Source organism: Muscardinus avellanarius (genome assembly GCF_963383645.1).
Source record: "Muscardinus avellanarius genome assembly, chromosome: Y".
NCBI lineage: Eukaryota > Metazoa > Chordata > Mammalia > Rodentia > Gliridae > Muscardinus > Muscardinus avellanarius.
The window spans coordinates 3030060-3045785 of record NC_137809.1 but is presented as its reverse complement, the minus strand read 5'-3'; positions in this window follow the sequence as shown (position 1 = coordinate 3045785).

The window sequence follows — 15726 nt, the reverse complement described above, 5'->3', positions numbered from 1 at the left end:
GGTAACTAGTTGGGGGTACATAGGAACAAATATCAGTTTGAGGTTTTTTTGTGGAACTGAGGGTCAAACTCAGGAGTGTTCTGTCTCTGAGCTATACTCCCAGCCCTATTGTATTTTTTTTTTTTCTTTTAAAATTGGGTCTAGCTAAGGTACTGTGTGCTGACCCTACCTGAACCTGTGATCTTTCTGTTTGAGGCACTCAAGTACTGGGATTAAAGGCATATGTCATCTTGCCAAGGTCCCAGCCCTATTGTATTTTTTTTTTCTTTTGAAATTGGGTCTAGCTAAGGTACTGTGTGCTGACCCTACCTGAACCTGTGATCTTTCTGTTTGAGGTACTCAAATACTGGGATTAAAGGCATATGTCACCTTGCCAAGCTCAGTTTGAGATATTTAAAACCTACTCCTCTTTTAATTTGCCAACAGTAATACAAATGACTAATTTACATACAATGTTCTGAAAATCAGTCATAAATTTCAAAGCCTTTAATATATTAAAATCAGAAAACAATTCTTTCTTGGAGTGTTTTGAAGTAAAGTAAAAAAAAAAACTACAATCTTATAATCTTATTAGAATATGAATACTAGTTAGTATTTTCTTCTAATAATAGCTAGTAATGGATTACTTAATTATACTTTCTCTGTCCTTTAATTGTGCCTCTATATCCTTATTTAATCTCCTATTTCTTAAAAGTAATAATTAGAAATATATCATTAATGTCAAAATTTATAACTGTGAGTCAGCTAAATAATTTTTCACTCATTTGATATCAATTTTGGATCCACTTATCTTTTCCAGTAATAAGCTCTCCATACAGTTCCTAGGAGCCCTGGGGGAGAGGTCAAACTATACAGAAACACCTGAATTTCTTGTGACCTAAGGGAGATAATATAATTTATAGTTGGGTCCCACATTATGTTGTATCTGGAGGAAATCATAGGTTTTATAGTAGTTGTGTTTATAGTAGGGCAGCTGACCCAATCATGTTTCGTTGACCAAATACACCTAAGTAATATCCTAAAGAGTGATGTGAAAAACTTAGGGCTTTAAATATAGTTTGGGCTCAAATGTGAAATAAAATGCATCCTTATATATGCTAAGAGATAAACTGTATTCGTGTTAGACACCAGTTTCAAGAGCGGGTTCCTACCTCACCTATTTTCCATTCACGTCCCAAACTGCATCCAAAAACAGGTGTCTTCTTCTTATATGGTACCTGAGCTTCTCTTTGCTTACCAACTTCCTGGTCAGGCATTTGTACTCTGGTCTATCTGGACCCAAAATACCCACAGCACCCAACAATCAAGCCCTGCAAGCCCCTTTAACAACCTGTGTCCACATGCAAAGGGGAATCCAACTAATTTCACTTCCAACTGGGCTTTGAGTAGCTCTGGAATAAGAAGTATTACTGCCGCCTCAGCTGACTTCCAGCACCTGTCAAAAGACCCTTCCAACAGCTCAAAGAAAATCTCAAATAGTATTGGCCATTTTATACAACCAAATACACTCCTCAGCTACAGCAAACCCCAAAACAGGTGAGCAACCCCCTTGATCTGCTAAGGGTTAAAAGAGGGGAGTTCTGCTCATACATGGAAGTGCTGTTTTTAGATCAATCTGAAATAGCAAAAGCTCTCAGAGACTGTGCTTCCAGAATAGACAAGGTCTTTTATAATTCTGGGCATCCAGGGGAGAAAACTGGGGCTTGGTCTGCTGGCTCTTCCCTCTTATGGTATAACTGGTAATAATTATTCTACTGTTCCTATTTGACCCTGAATCTTCTTTAGACATTCAAATCAGGGACCTTCTATTTCTGAACTGCACTCCTAGCCCTATGTTATTTTTATTTTGTAACAAAGTATCCTAAATTGCTTAGGCCCACATCCAACCTGTCTCAGCTTCCCAAGTACTGGGATTACAACATTGCACCACCACACCTAACAATAGACTGAATTTTAACCTCAGTGCTAGACTCCTTTCCCAGATATTATAGGCAATGGTACAATTCACCACACAAAAATATATGGATGACATCCTGTTGATGCAAGACCTTCCCAGCCATTGCTTACCAAGAGTGAAGCTGTGATGCTCTCCACACTGACAACACGCTTCCCCCATCAGCAAGAAGCAGCTAAAGAGTTCACAGCCTCCCTCACCTACACACATTCACACACACCCTAAGTGCTCCTTTATAGTCACTAACTGGGATATATAATGTCATAAGCCTGGAAATGTGAGAGATGTAATGCAGAGACCTACTCCCACCTCTCAAGAGTACTCATTTCAGCCCAGTCACAACCTTGTCAAGGATGTCTGCCCACAGAGGACCGCCCTGTCCACATAGATTGTTTCCTGTTCCCTAACATTTGGATGTCCTCAAACAACATCTGCCTGACCCTCTCCTCCACCATCCCTGCATACCTGCTAGTTGACCTTGTCCTGGTATTGTTCTAAAATTCTTTAGACCCCATCCCTGCAATGCTTACCCCAGCCCCTGCCCCAGACCTGTGTCCCCTACCCTACTTACTCAACTCCGCTGCTTGGACCTCCCTCCATCTCCATGCCCCACCATGGCTCCCACCCTGACAATCCCCACATGCTATGAGGCATGAATCAAGGGGGCCGGGCCCAGAAGAAGGGGTCACACTGCTGCATTTAGCAGGCAGCTGCCTTGGCAGGCACAGAGTTAGGTCATCAGAGCCAGGACCACTCCCCAGGAGGAACCACTTGGGTGCTCATCAGGCCTCAGATGGAGAGCAGATCAGGGACCCCCAGATGTGGGGAGCCCAGCCAAGGACAACAGGAAAAGGGGTGTGGTGAGCTGAGCTGACCCAAGATTCCTGACACTGACTGCAGCATGGGAACATTTCCACCTGTTCAAGGATGGGGCTGGCCACTCAGTTCCCAGAGGGACCCAGGCTGACCTAATTCCAGGCCAGCAAGCCTTGGGTCTCATCCTACAGACACTGTGGGGGTGACTGTGTCCCCTTACCCCCATAACTGGTGGCCACTGTGTCCACCCTCACAAGGCAGGAAAGTGTTTTTCTATAGTTAAGCAAGCCCAGGGAGGTCAGGGGATCATGGGACCTCAAGAGAGAGCAGACCCAGTGCATCCTCCTGATCTCGCTTGTGGCGTGGGCTTCAGGATGAGGGACCTGAAAGGCCTTCAGTGCCTGGCTACTCACTCCAAAATGTAGCTCCAGGTTCAGCCTGTGCTTTCAAAAGCCAGGATATCTCTGCAACTCAGGCCCTGGGAGGGCCCCAAGCCCACAGATCCCTGGTGCCCACCCCTCTGCGTCCACATGACACAGCCACCCCTCTCCTTTATAGCTCTCACCTTTCCTTCTCTAGTCATGAAAACATCCATCCAGACTGGCTGGGTACCCAGGACTTCTGAGCTTGTAATGGACTGTCTAGACCCTCCAGAGCATGGCCCTGGGGAGCCTCCATATATGTCCCCTCCCAGGTGTCCTCCCAGGGGGCCACAGCAGCCCTAACCCATGAAGGTCTTCAAGTTATTTAATGTATGAGATGCAGCCCTTAGTTTCTTAAACACCTTCCTCTGGGAGGCAGTGATGGGTTGGGTTTGCTGACTTGATTCCTTTATGGGGAGGAGCAAGCAGGGGGCAGGCCCCAGCTGGGGCTGAGACAGGGAGGAGGCCCACCAACAGAGTGGACATCCACAGGACTGGCCTCCCAAGAGCTTCTGAGGATGCTGAGGAAGCCTGATCATAGCCTCATCTCCCAGGGCCTGAGTTTCAGAGACGTGCTAGCTTCTGAAAGCACAGGCCTCACCATACCAGCTTCAGAAGCACTGAAATCACTGTTGCACCTGGGGGCCCTCGATGGGTCTCTAAAATCACTCTTCTCTTTGGGATTTTGGAGTAACTCCCAGTACTGCAGTCTACCTGCTGCTCAACTGAAACACGCCCCATCTGGATTCTGCCCCACAAGGATGCGGAACAATGAGAATTCTGCAACCATCTTTCAGGAACATCAATTTTATAAGACTTGTGACAACGCCTGCTGTCCCAGCAACACGAGAGACAGACAGACCAGAGCAGGGCAGCACAAATGTCCCGACAGTGCTGGTGTTTCTCCCAGGCTGGGCAGAGGGGCCCCTGGTTTTCAGGTGTGCTCCTGACTTACATGGCGTGCACACCTGGGGGAGGTGTGTCAGATGCCTGGTGCAGCAGTTTGCATCCGTGCCCGGCAGGTGCCACCCTGTGCTTTCAGATCTGCAGAGCCCAGACAGATGCTCATCAGCATGAGCTAATCATCCCAGGATGTACAGACTGCTCTAAGCGCCACACTGCATGTCATAACCTACACAGACGTGAGTTGGCAGATGGAAGACATTAATACAAGCAGATGTGAAATAAGATTAATCGTTGTCCGGCTCCACCTACCTGGCACCACTGCTCCGGGGCTGTGGGAGTCGCCGGGCTCTGCTCCTGCCCGGGCTATAGGGGTCTCTGGCCTCCGCTCCTGCCCGGGCTATGGGGGTCACGGGCCTCCTCTCCTCCCGAGCTGTGGGGGTCACCAGGCTCAACGCCGGGCTGTGGTGGGGCAGTGCGGTCTCCTCAGGCGCCACTCCCATCCTCAGGGGACAGCTCTGCTGTCCCCCGAGCTCCGGGAGGCTGCGACCCTTCCAGGGCCCAAGGCCGCGTGCTCATCCAGGCCCCCCCACTCCTCACCCCTCCCCCACTCCCACCCCTGTTCGCGGCTGGTGGGGTGGTTAAACACCGCAGTGGGCAGTGCTGCCAGTAGGCGTGGCCTTCTGAGGCGTGGCCACCAAGGTGCGGGCCACTGGAAAGGGGCCGTTGGTGGGTTAGCGGGGCTAAAAAGGAATGGTGCCAGTTGATGGGTGGTTCCAGGGAGATGGAGTGGGCGCTCAGGGAGGTTTGCGGTGGTCGGTGGCCGGAATGGGCGTGGCTTTCCGGGGCGGAGCCTTGGGGCGGGGCCATCGAGGGGTGGGCCAGTAAAAAGGGGCGGTCGATCAGTGGGCGGGGCTAGAAGAAGGATTGGGCCATGGGCGGTACCAGCATAGGGGCGGGGTGGGGCCAGGCTTAGTCTGGCACTCTCTCCAGCATTCAGTGCTGGGCAGGGCACTGTCAGGACGCAGATGGGAGAGAAGGGTGAGAAGGGTGTGGAGTCAGCGTTGTCCATTGGCTGCTGGCATCTCCCAGTGTCTTGGCATGGGGGAGCCAGGAGACAGAACGGGTAAGCGGTATTCGAGGGGGACAGAGCTGGGAGAGGTGTTTTAAGCAACCCCCTCTTTTGTACTGGAGGCTTCATACAGGGCCTTCTACCTCTGAGCTACATCCCCATCACTTTTTATATTTCACTAAGTTGCTGGAGCTAGCCTTGTGGGATCACAAGATGGAACTGCATTCAGAATCAGTGGAATTGTAATAAAAATTAAAAACAGGCGAGCGTGGTGGCGCACACTTGAAATCCCCACGCTTGGGAGGTGGAGACAGGAGGATCTTGCAGGTTCAAAGCCAGCAGCCAGTGGCGCTGGCTTAAGAGACCCTGTTTCCAAATAAAATAGTATAAAATAGATCTGGGAGTGTAGCACGGAAGTAGAAGGGTTTTCAGGAACCCCAGTAACCCCCACCCCTACACACACACACAAAAAAAAAAAAAAAAAAAAAAAAAAAAGTAGTACAAATAAAGAGAAACAGCAGATGAGACCCTGTCTTTAGGACTGGCCTGAGGTGACTGACTTCCACCCTTCTCTCTCTCCCTCCTCTCCTTCTTCTATCCTCTCTGTGTGGTGCTGAGGATTGAATCCAGAGACATTTTACAGCCAAACTACAACCATTGTTTGTTTTTTTGTTGTTTTTTTTTTCCATACTGGGGTTGGAATCCACAGCATTTTACCTCCGAGCTACACCCCCAGCCCTGTTTTTATTCTTTATTTTAAAACAGAATCTCACTGAGTTGCAAAGAACCTTACTAAGTAACTGAGGCTGTCCTTGAACTACAATCCTCCTGTCTCAGCCTCCCAAATGCTGGGATTACAAGCCTGAGCCACTACACTGGCTTTTATTTTTGTTTTGGAACAGGGTCTCCCTAGGTTGCTGAGAGTCTCAGTACATGGCCTTGAACCTGTGATCCTTCTGTCTCAGCTTCCCAGGTATGGGGAAGACAGGCATGTGATACTGTGCCTGGCTATGGCATTCTACAGTTTTCTGCTAAGACAATCAATTGAGGTGGGAAAGTAAGAATAATAGAAATAATAATTTCTTAATTTTAATTTTAAAGTTCATGTCTGTGGCCTCTGTGCTCATGGAATGTAGTGGCCACAGTAAGTCGCTTGTATGTATCCACCTGAAGTTTCTTCAGATGCAGATGAGATTATGAAGCCGGATGTGGTGCCCACACCTGTAATCCTAATATGTGGGAGGTTGAGACAGGAGGATATCAGGTCTGTAGGCAGCCTTGGCAAGTCAGGCCCTGTTTTAAAACAAAAAAATTAAATAGGGATAGGGGTGAAGCTCAAAGGTAGAGTACTCATGGGTTCGATCCTGAGTAACAGACACATAGGTTGCTACAGGCCAAATGTTCAAGAGTCCTGTTGTTGTTGTTGTTGTTGTTCTTGGTGGTGGTGGTGGTGGTGGTATTGGGGTTTCTGGAAACCTTTATACCTCTGGGCTACACTCCCAGACACCTATTTTTTTTATATTTTTATTTGGAAACAGGGTCTCTTAAGCCAGTGAGACCAGCTTCAAACCTGCACAATACTCCTGTCTCTGCCTCCCAAATGCGGGGTTTACAAGTGTGCACCACCATACCTGGCATTGTTCTAGAGTCTTGTTGGGGCTTCCCAGAATGTTCTAGCTGAAGGCGACAGACTTGAGCAGGATGGGGTCCTTTCAGGACTGTCACTTGCAGGACTTTGTCTCTTCCTTCCTCTCAGCTCAGTTTCTTCATATTTGATGTGGTGCTCATGGTCCCTAGTCCATGGAGTTGCAAGTCTTCCATGAGACCTTGTATCAAACCTGTGCTGCTGGGCAGGAAGGACGGGGCTCCTGATAGAGCATGTGGCTCCTTTGGGTGCCATGCGGAAGGCACCCCTTCCTCCCATGGGAGAAAACTGTGTTTGGGGCCTGTCTCTGTGAGTTGAGCTTAACTGTATCTCAGCCCCATGTACACATTTGTCCAGGTATCCTAGGGTATAATGGGCAGGAGGACTGTGGCCATTGTGTAGATAAATTCCAGATTCATACAGAGGAGCCATCCTGGATGCATGTGTCATGCATATACTCTGTGTCTCTAGTTAAGAGTGGGGGGCATCAGGAGAGCAGAATTCACTTCAATGATATGTGGTGTGGCACACACCTGTAATCCCAGTGCTTTGGGAGGCTGAGACAGGATTGCAGGTTTGAGGCTAACACAGAGATTTTCATCAAACTTTTGAGACTGTTTAAAAATAAAAATGTCCTGGGTTCAGTTCCCAATAACACACACACACACACACACACACACACACACACACACACACACACATACACACACACACACACACACACACACACACACACACACACACACACACGTACCACACAATCACCTTCCCTTCTACAGTGATGTGGGTGTAATTGTGTGTGCCTCTGGCTCTCCTGGCCTTCCCTTCCTCTTGGTGCTCTTGGTGAGCTCCTACTCTGCCATAAATCTTGCCTTGACCAAGTCTTCCTGAGTGAGTACTTCCCCTCTGTGTCCCTATAAGCCACCTGCTGAGCCGTCCAGATGAAGGACCTTCACAGAAGCATCTGCTGTTCTCAGTGGGCAAGCCTCTGCATGGGGTTTATTCTCATGCCTATTGAGCACCTGCTGGCTGCAGGGCAGGCAAAGCTCATGAATCTCAGTTGCTTCACATGCCACAATTCACTTCTCAATTGCTGCCCAGTACAAGGTGAGGGAGGGAGGTCCCTCTGGAGAACTGCCTCTGACCTTGTCTCCGGGCCTGGACTAAAATAATTTCCATCCCTTATTCCTTCCTCTAGTTCATGAAAAGTTTAAGTGCCATATTTAGCAGGGGCCTTGGCAGGAGATAGTAGATACTAATTCCTTTCATTTGTGCTTCTGGATCAGGAGAGGTAGATTGAGAGGCACATTTGGGGGCCTGGCAGGAAGTAGTATAGAGTACTTCTTCCATACTCCAACAGGAAGAACTCAGTTACATGGCTTTTAAGTCACAGAAATGAAGGCTGGGAAAGGAAGTCTAATGTGAGTAGGACTTGGGAGCCTTGAGCTGTGCTCAGCAGCAGGGAGATGTGTATTGATAGAGTGTGTTCGACCTGATGGCCCCCAGGAAGTGCACCCCCCCCCCGCCAGGAATCACTCACAGGCAGAAGTCGATGCAATCTGCAAGAGGTTTAGCTGACCAGTGCGCTGGGGTCGCCCACAAAGAAGAGGGAGGTGACCCCTAGTAACAGAAGCTTGCAGCTTTTTTATTCTTAAAACACAAAAGTAGAGTTACCATTAAGCATTAGGTGTCTCATTGTTATTGGTTCTTACTTCTGACCTTTACTAGGATTGGGTAGTTTATCAGGTATTATTCTTTTTGACACTTAGCAACAGTTGCAGCTAGCAACAGTTTCTTCGGTGGGCCAGTTCCTGGAATACAGGAAAGTAAAGCCCCAGCAATGGAAAGTCCCAGTACCTGTAAACAGGGGCACTGGGGCGGAAAGTTCCAAATGCCGGGGTGGTTGGGGTGCTGGGGTCCTCCTACATTCAACCCTTTTTCTTTGGGTAATTCCAATCCTGGAATTATGGTTTTTCTTATTCTAAGGGCATGGTCTGATATCTCTGTCTATCACGGCTTGAAGAATATGGTAGTAATGAGGCAATTGAGCCAAAGCCACTCCTCCAGTAGCTACCTCTGCAGTGACACCTAGCCCTAAAAGGACAGACAAAGTAATGCTAACAGGTTCTCTTTTAACCCAGGGATATTGTTTTTCATAAGCATCCAACAAAGCAGTTTCTGGGTGGTATATCATCCTAGGTGTTAGCTGGACCATAACACAGAAATCTTGGGTCTGATCTAGAATTTGGGCACTAATGCATGGGGTGAGTCCTGAGCCACAGGCCCACCACTCATATTCTGGTGGAAGTATATTGTAAATCAAAATATATTTCTAGGTCCCAGTCAGCTGGGGCTTCCATGGCCAGTTTTCAGACATCAGGGAAGAGGTCTGGCCACCACATTTCCAGGGGAGCAATGTTAGAACTGCTCCAGACAATGTCACACGCCCCACTTAACACTTGCCAGGTTAGGTTAAGGAGTTGGTGGGGGTTGGGAGCCTTGGTATTAGTGAGGCTCAGACACAGTACCAGTACCAGGAAAGAGTTCATTTTGCTGGAGGGGCAGCTTTTGTAGTTTCAATTTGAAAAGGTGAGTTGTTCGTCGCACCGTCCATCTTGATGGGCATTGGGGTGGTTGATATGACTGAGTAGGTCCCTTTCCAGCGAGGCTCCAGATTCTGGGCTCGGTGGCATCTCATGTAAACTGAGTCACTGACCTGGAACTAATGGGCAGTCTCAGGGGTCCCCAGTTTGTAGACAGTTGCCCACTGTAACCATATGTCCTTTTGAACCGCCTGTAGTCCTCTTAACCTGGCACGTAAATCATTGTTATTATGACTGAATAATTTATCCCCATTCAGACTGGCCAAGGGGGCAGGGGCCCCATACAAAATTTCAAAAGGAGTCAAGTTAAACCTTGAGGGGGTGTTTCTGGCCCTGAAGAGGGCCAAGGGAAGGAGCACCACCCAGTCTGTTCCGCCAGTCTCCATAGTCAATTTAGTTAAGGTCTCTTTTAGAGTTTTATTCATTTTTTTACCTGTCCTGAGCTCTGGGGGTGGTACATACAATGAAGTTTCCAATTGGTCCCCAAAAACCTGGCCACTCCCTGACTTACCTGGGCAATGAAGGCAGGCCCATTATCTGATCAAATTACCTTGGGTGTGCCAAACCAAGGAAAGATTTATTCCAAAATATTCTTGGCAACTATCATAGCTGTTTTCTTTTTGGTTGGGAAAGCTTTTATCCATCCTGAAAAAGTGTCTATAAAAACTAGGAGATATTTATAACCATACCTGGCTGGACCCACTTCTGTAAAGTCTATCTCCCAATAAATTCTAGGCTGGTCTCCCCGCAGACATTTTTCTGGCTCAATTTTTGCTCTGCCAGCATTTCTTTTGGCAGGGGACACAGTTGTGGACCGTCTCCTCGAGCAGTGGGGTTAGGCCAATTGCATAGTGTTGTTAGTTCTTTTACCCCAAGGTGGGCCCATTGATGCATTTGAGGAAGCTGATGTCTGTATACATCAACAGGCTGGTTGGAGAGATCTTTATGCCACCCGTGTGCTTCAGTGAGCACCTGCTGACAATCATGCAGAGGGGGTATCTCAAATTTAGGGTCTGGCAGGAGAGTAGCAGGATTTAGCCCCACAGTGGGGGTAAAGGTGACATGGTCAGAGTTCAGCAACAAAGCCTGATAGTGGGTCATTCATGCATTGGTCAGCCATCGGTCTGGAGGCTGTCGCACCATATTTTCAAGGGCATGGGGGGCTGTAAGTCTTGGCCTCAATTTAGCTTGTCTGCGTCTCTGACCAAGGCTGCCACTGCCACCACTATGTGTAGACAGGCTGGCCACCCTGCCACCACTGAGTCCAGGTTTTTTGATACATAGGCCACCGGTCACTTTCAGGGCTCCAGCTGCTGCATGAGCACACCTTTCACTATTCCCTTATTTTCAGCAACATACAGATGGAAAGGCTTAGTTACATCTAGCAGTCCGAGTGCTGGTGCTGAATTATTGAAGGCTATCTGCTCTTTCTCACCCCAGTTAAACAGGTGGGATACCCAGCCCACTCCCAAGTCCATTGTTCTTTGGGTAGTCCATGAATATTGTTTATTACCAGTGGCCTCTTGCACCCAAGACTTTTTGTCAGAGAGCAGGCTTGAAGTCTGAAGCAGGACTGAGTGCTGGGCACTGGTTTTCACCAAGAAATGAATAGTTTCCCCTCCACTCTTAGAGTTACCTTAGGCTCAGGGAGGGGATTCAAGCCCCATATTTTCTAGTTACTGTCTTCACTCAGGATCAGTACTCAGGAAATCAGTCCAGAAGTAGCATTGGGTTTTTAGGGCCAGAGTTCCCCCCCCCTTTTTTTTCTTTGGGCAGCCTCTGGCCCAATGTCTCTCTTTTCTTTACAGTAGGTGCACTGGTCTGTATCTAAGGGCCTCCTTCTGTTGCCAGGTACCTTTTTTCCTGCCTTTTTTTTTCCTAACTACAGTGGCCAAGATCCAAGTTAAAAATTTTTTCATGCATTTGATCTCTCTTTAAGTTTCATGCCTCCTGTTCTTTCTGCTTTCACTTTTCTCCTGAACTGTTTTTCTTACCTTACTCAGATTTGTGGGGCACCTTGCAGCCCCTCTGAGACCTGCCATTAGAGCCTGGTGGTAGACTCTCAGGTGCTCCCTACCTTCTGCTTCATTAGGTAGGGGAGTTGGCCTCCCTTCAGTCCCAGGGACGTTTTTCTGAACCTCCAGTAGATTACGCTCTCTTCTGTGGTGAAGAGAGCCTGCAACAATTGTTGGCAGTCATCCCAAGTTGGCTGCTGCCATGCCTACCGGCTCCCTCCATACCTGAAAATCAAACAAAGGGCCAAACCCAGGGAGGAGGAGAAAGAATGAAATCTTTTTAATTTTGGCAGATGAAAAAGACCTTGTGGCTGCCCAGCCAGTTCCAAGAATTGGCCACTCGGATTCACATAAAGTCAGTCTGTCCCATTTTTGTCTCCCACCACACAAAAGTGAGTCCAAGTCCAAAAACACAGATGCCACAGACACAAGAAAACAGAAGCACTCATCCCTTATGAGTTTCTCACAGTAACCTGATCGCAGCCCTTTCAGACTGCGGTGGCCATTTTCTGACCGCTTCAGAATGAAGATGGATCTTTTCTGATCTAACTTCCCAGATGGATTCTGGAGCATACTCCAGAATCACATGGGGGCAGTTCCCTTGGCAGGTCTGCCAAACTGCATTCCCCTCAAACACCGGTTTCACAGATTCAGAAGTGGACCTTATCGCGTGCCCCTCAGGCACCACCAGTTCCACCGTTTCAGAAATAAACCCTACCACGTGTCCCTCAGACACCAGTTCCACAGATTCAGAAATAAACTTCTGAACAGAAACAACAGACAAGACAAACAAAACAGCTTGAGCATACCTTAACCTCCGAAATCTGTGTGTGGGATTCGGGGGAGTGCGGCTGAGCTTCCTGGCCAATGCACCAAAATGTTGGACCTGATAGCCGCCAGGAAGCGCGCACCCCCCAGAAATCACTCACAGGCAGAAGTTGGAGCAAGAGGTTTAGTTGGCCAGCACGCTGGGGTCGCCCGCAAAGAAGAGGGAGGTGACCCCAGCACACTGGCCAACTAAACCTCTTGCAGATTGCATCAACTTCTGCCTGTGAGTGATTCCTGGGGGGGGGGGGTGATTCCTGGGGGGGGTACGCTTCCTGAGGGCCGTCAGGTCCAACAAGTGTACATTGTAAAACACAATGTCATGACTAGGCCACAGGAAAAATGTTGGCATTAGTGCATCTCTCTGCAGGCCTGTACTTGAGTGTCTAGACAAAGGTGACAGGATCCCACAGGGGAGGAGAAACTGTCATCCCTAGTGAGACATCTCACCTGTCTCTTGATTTTACTCTACACTCTCTGGTGGATAATAGCTTTCTGGGGTGAGCTATGCTAAAAACTTTTCTCCATGTCCCCTGACACATATGTGTGGAGGGAGCAGAAGTCACAGTGAGGTTGACAACACCAGTGTTCTCATTTAAATTCTCAGATCAAATTAGTCCAAATCCACTGAGATTGAGGTTGTGAGAATCGAGGCACACATATGCGAAAATTGACACCTAAGCACTTTTCCAATCACAGAACTTGGTATATTTATTCATGTAGTGAGGTGTCTTGAGATTTCTCTCTGCAGGGTTTGTAGCTTAAGTTTTGTGTTTGCTTAAAAACTCTTCCTGCGTATTTCATGTTCTCTTAATGCCATTCTTCCATCTGCATTTATGTATATTGACAGTTAAAATTGTGTATATTTCAGCCCAATGTGGTGGCACAGGCCTAAAATCCCAGTACCTAGGAGGCTGAGACAGGAGGTGGATCACAGGTTTGAGGCTAGACTCAGCAACTTACGAGACCCTCTTTCAATAAAAAACGTAAAATAGGACTGGGACAGTAGCTCAGAGCTACAAAACACCACAGTTCAATTCTCAGTACCAAAAAAAAAAAAAAAAAAAAAAGTTGTATCTATTTCTAAATCACTATTAAAGTGATTTTTCTTGTTTTGTGTTTTGTGGGTTTTTTTTTTTTTTTTTTTTTTTTTTTTTTTTTTTTTGTGTGTGTGGTACTAGGGATTGAACCCAGGGGCATTCTACCTTTGAGCTACACCCCCAGCACAATTTTATTTCTATTTAGGAACAGGGTTTTGCTAGGTTGATAAGAGTCTTACTACTTGCTGAGACTGTCCTTGAACCTGCAATCCTCCTGTCTTAGCCTCCCAAGTATTAAGTCTACAGGTGTGTACCACCAGGCTCAGCTTAAAATGATGTTTTTATAATACATGCATATGATTTTCACAGTCAAGATAACTAATACATGAATCATCTCTCATGGTTACTACAAAAGTGATAATATTTTCCATCTATTCTCTCTCTCTCTCTCTCTCTCTCTCTCTCTCTCTCTCTCTCTCTCCATATATATATATATATATATATATATATATATATATATATATATTTGGTGGTACTCGGGTTCTTGGAAACCCTTCTACCTCAAGGCTACACTCCCAGACCTATTTTTATACTTTTTTAAAATTTGGAAACAGGTTCTCTTAAGGCAGTGTGGCTGGCTTCGAACCTGTGAAATCCTCCTGTCTCTGCCTCACAAGCATGGGGATTACAAGCATGAGTCACCACACCCAGATTTTCAGCATATTTTAAAAATGTAATGAAGAATTATTAGTTATCATCATTCGATACAGAAGCTCTCAGAATTTAGTTATCCTGTAGTAGTGAAATTTGGTCTCCTTTGGCCCCTATCTCCCCTGTGATTTCATTGGGGAACATTGTTGTTGGTCAGGGTCATCACTAGAGAGCCAGGGACAGATGTCAAGGCTGGGATGAAAAGGCTCCAGACAGAATCCTGAGTTGATTTGTTTGTGTTTAATACAGCTTTTTGTCCAGTACCTCTGCCTTTGTTAGTGGAGGGTGTTCAATGTTTTGGTGATCAGAGGATCTTAATGATACTGAAATGGTGAAAGGTTGGAGCTGGAGGGAACAAAGCAAATCAGAGCTTCTCCTAAAAGCTTATTTTTTTATTTTTTATAAATTGTTATTGGTGCATTGTAGTCATCCATTTCAATGGGAGAAAACTCTAAAAGTTTAAAATGAGAAGTTATTGGATCCAAAATGGTGGAGGAATTGATTTTTCTGTTTTCTTTGTTTGTTTGTTTATTTATTTATTTATTTATTTATTTATTTATTTATTTATTTATTGGAGTTGTATGTGCAAAGGTCTATTCAGGAGCTATTATCAAGGTTCTGAGCAGGGGTTCTGGCCATCTGCAGAAGTGGCTAAAGATGAGAGTGGAATGAAGCTATGCTTTAGTCTGGAGCTCTCATGCCAGGCAGGGGTTACATTATGTTCTTTGCAATGGTGATACCTTATGATGGTGACATGTTTATTTCTGAGCACCTGATCAGAGGTATAAATAATAGGATGATTGAGAAGTATGGGATTGATGCTAGTGACCAGTAGTATTGAACAGTCATTCAACTGGTTGGTCACCAATTCCTGAAAAGTGTGATTAGAATGTGTGCTGAGTCGAAAAAGCATACTTACCTGGCAGGGGAGATACCATGATCACAAAGGTGGTTTTCCCAGGGCGAGACTTATCCATTGCACTCTGGGTGCACTGACCCCTGTGATTTTCCCAAATGTGAGAAACTCTACTGCATAATTTGTGGTAGTGGGGGACTGCAATTGTGCTCTACCCTTAAAAAAACAGAATCAAAATAAGCACTGGCTTAGAGGTCTAAGCATCCTGTTGTGTTGTTTGGAGAGCAGAAGAAGTGGAAATAATGCTAGGTATTGGATTGTGAATATGAGGGCTAGTTCCCCAACTAGTTTGTTTGGGATTAGCTGACAATCAGGATTACACAAGTGAATAGGAAACACCATTCATGTGTAATGGGTGTGGGGTGCATATAAGGCTTTGCAGGGAATCCTGGATTGTATAAAGCTGAATGGTGGCATTACTTGGTAACACATGGCAAAGGCACTTTATGTCACATGAGGTATTAAATTGTAAAAGTACGTTTTGTCATATAACACACTAAGAATTAATACTCCTAAATCAGAGGCACAAATATACTGGTGCAGGCTAGAACATGGCTGGCACTATATAAATATCTGCTGTTTTATGCTTTTGTTTCAGTTCTTTTTGTCATGATTATTATTTCATCCGGTCTGTTTCCTCAGACCTAGGCTTGAAATTCACTTATGAACCCTTAGGCAAATGCCATGGACTCTCAGGTTGGGTCCCACTCTTGATGGCCCCAGTAGTGGCCTGGCTACCCGGTGGACTGTTCCAGACCTCGCTGGCTCAAGCAGTGGCCTTGCCTCATGGGAGACCCCGATTCT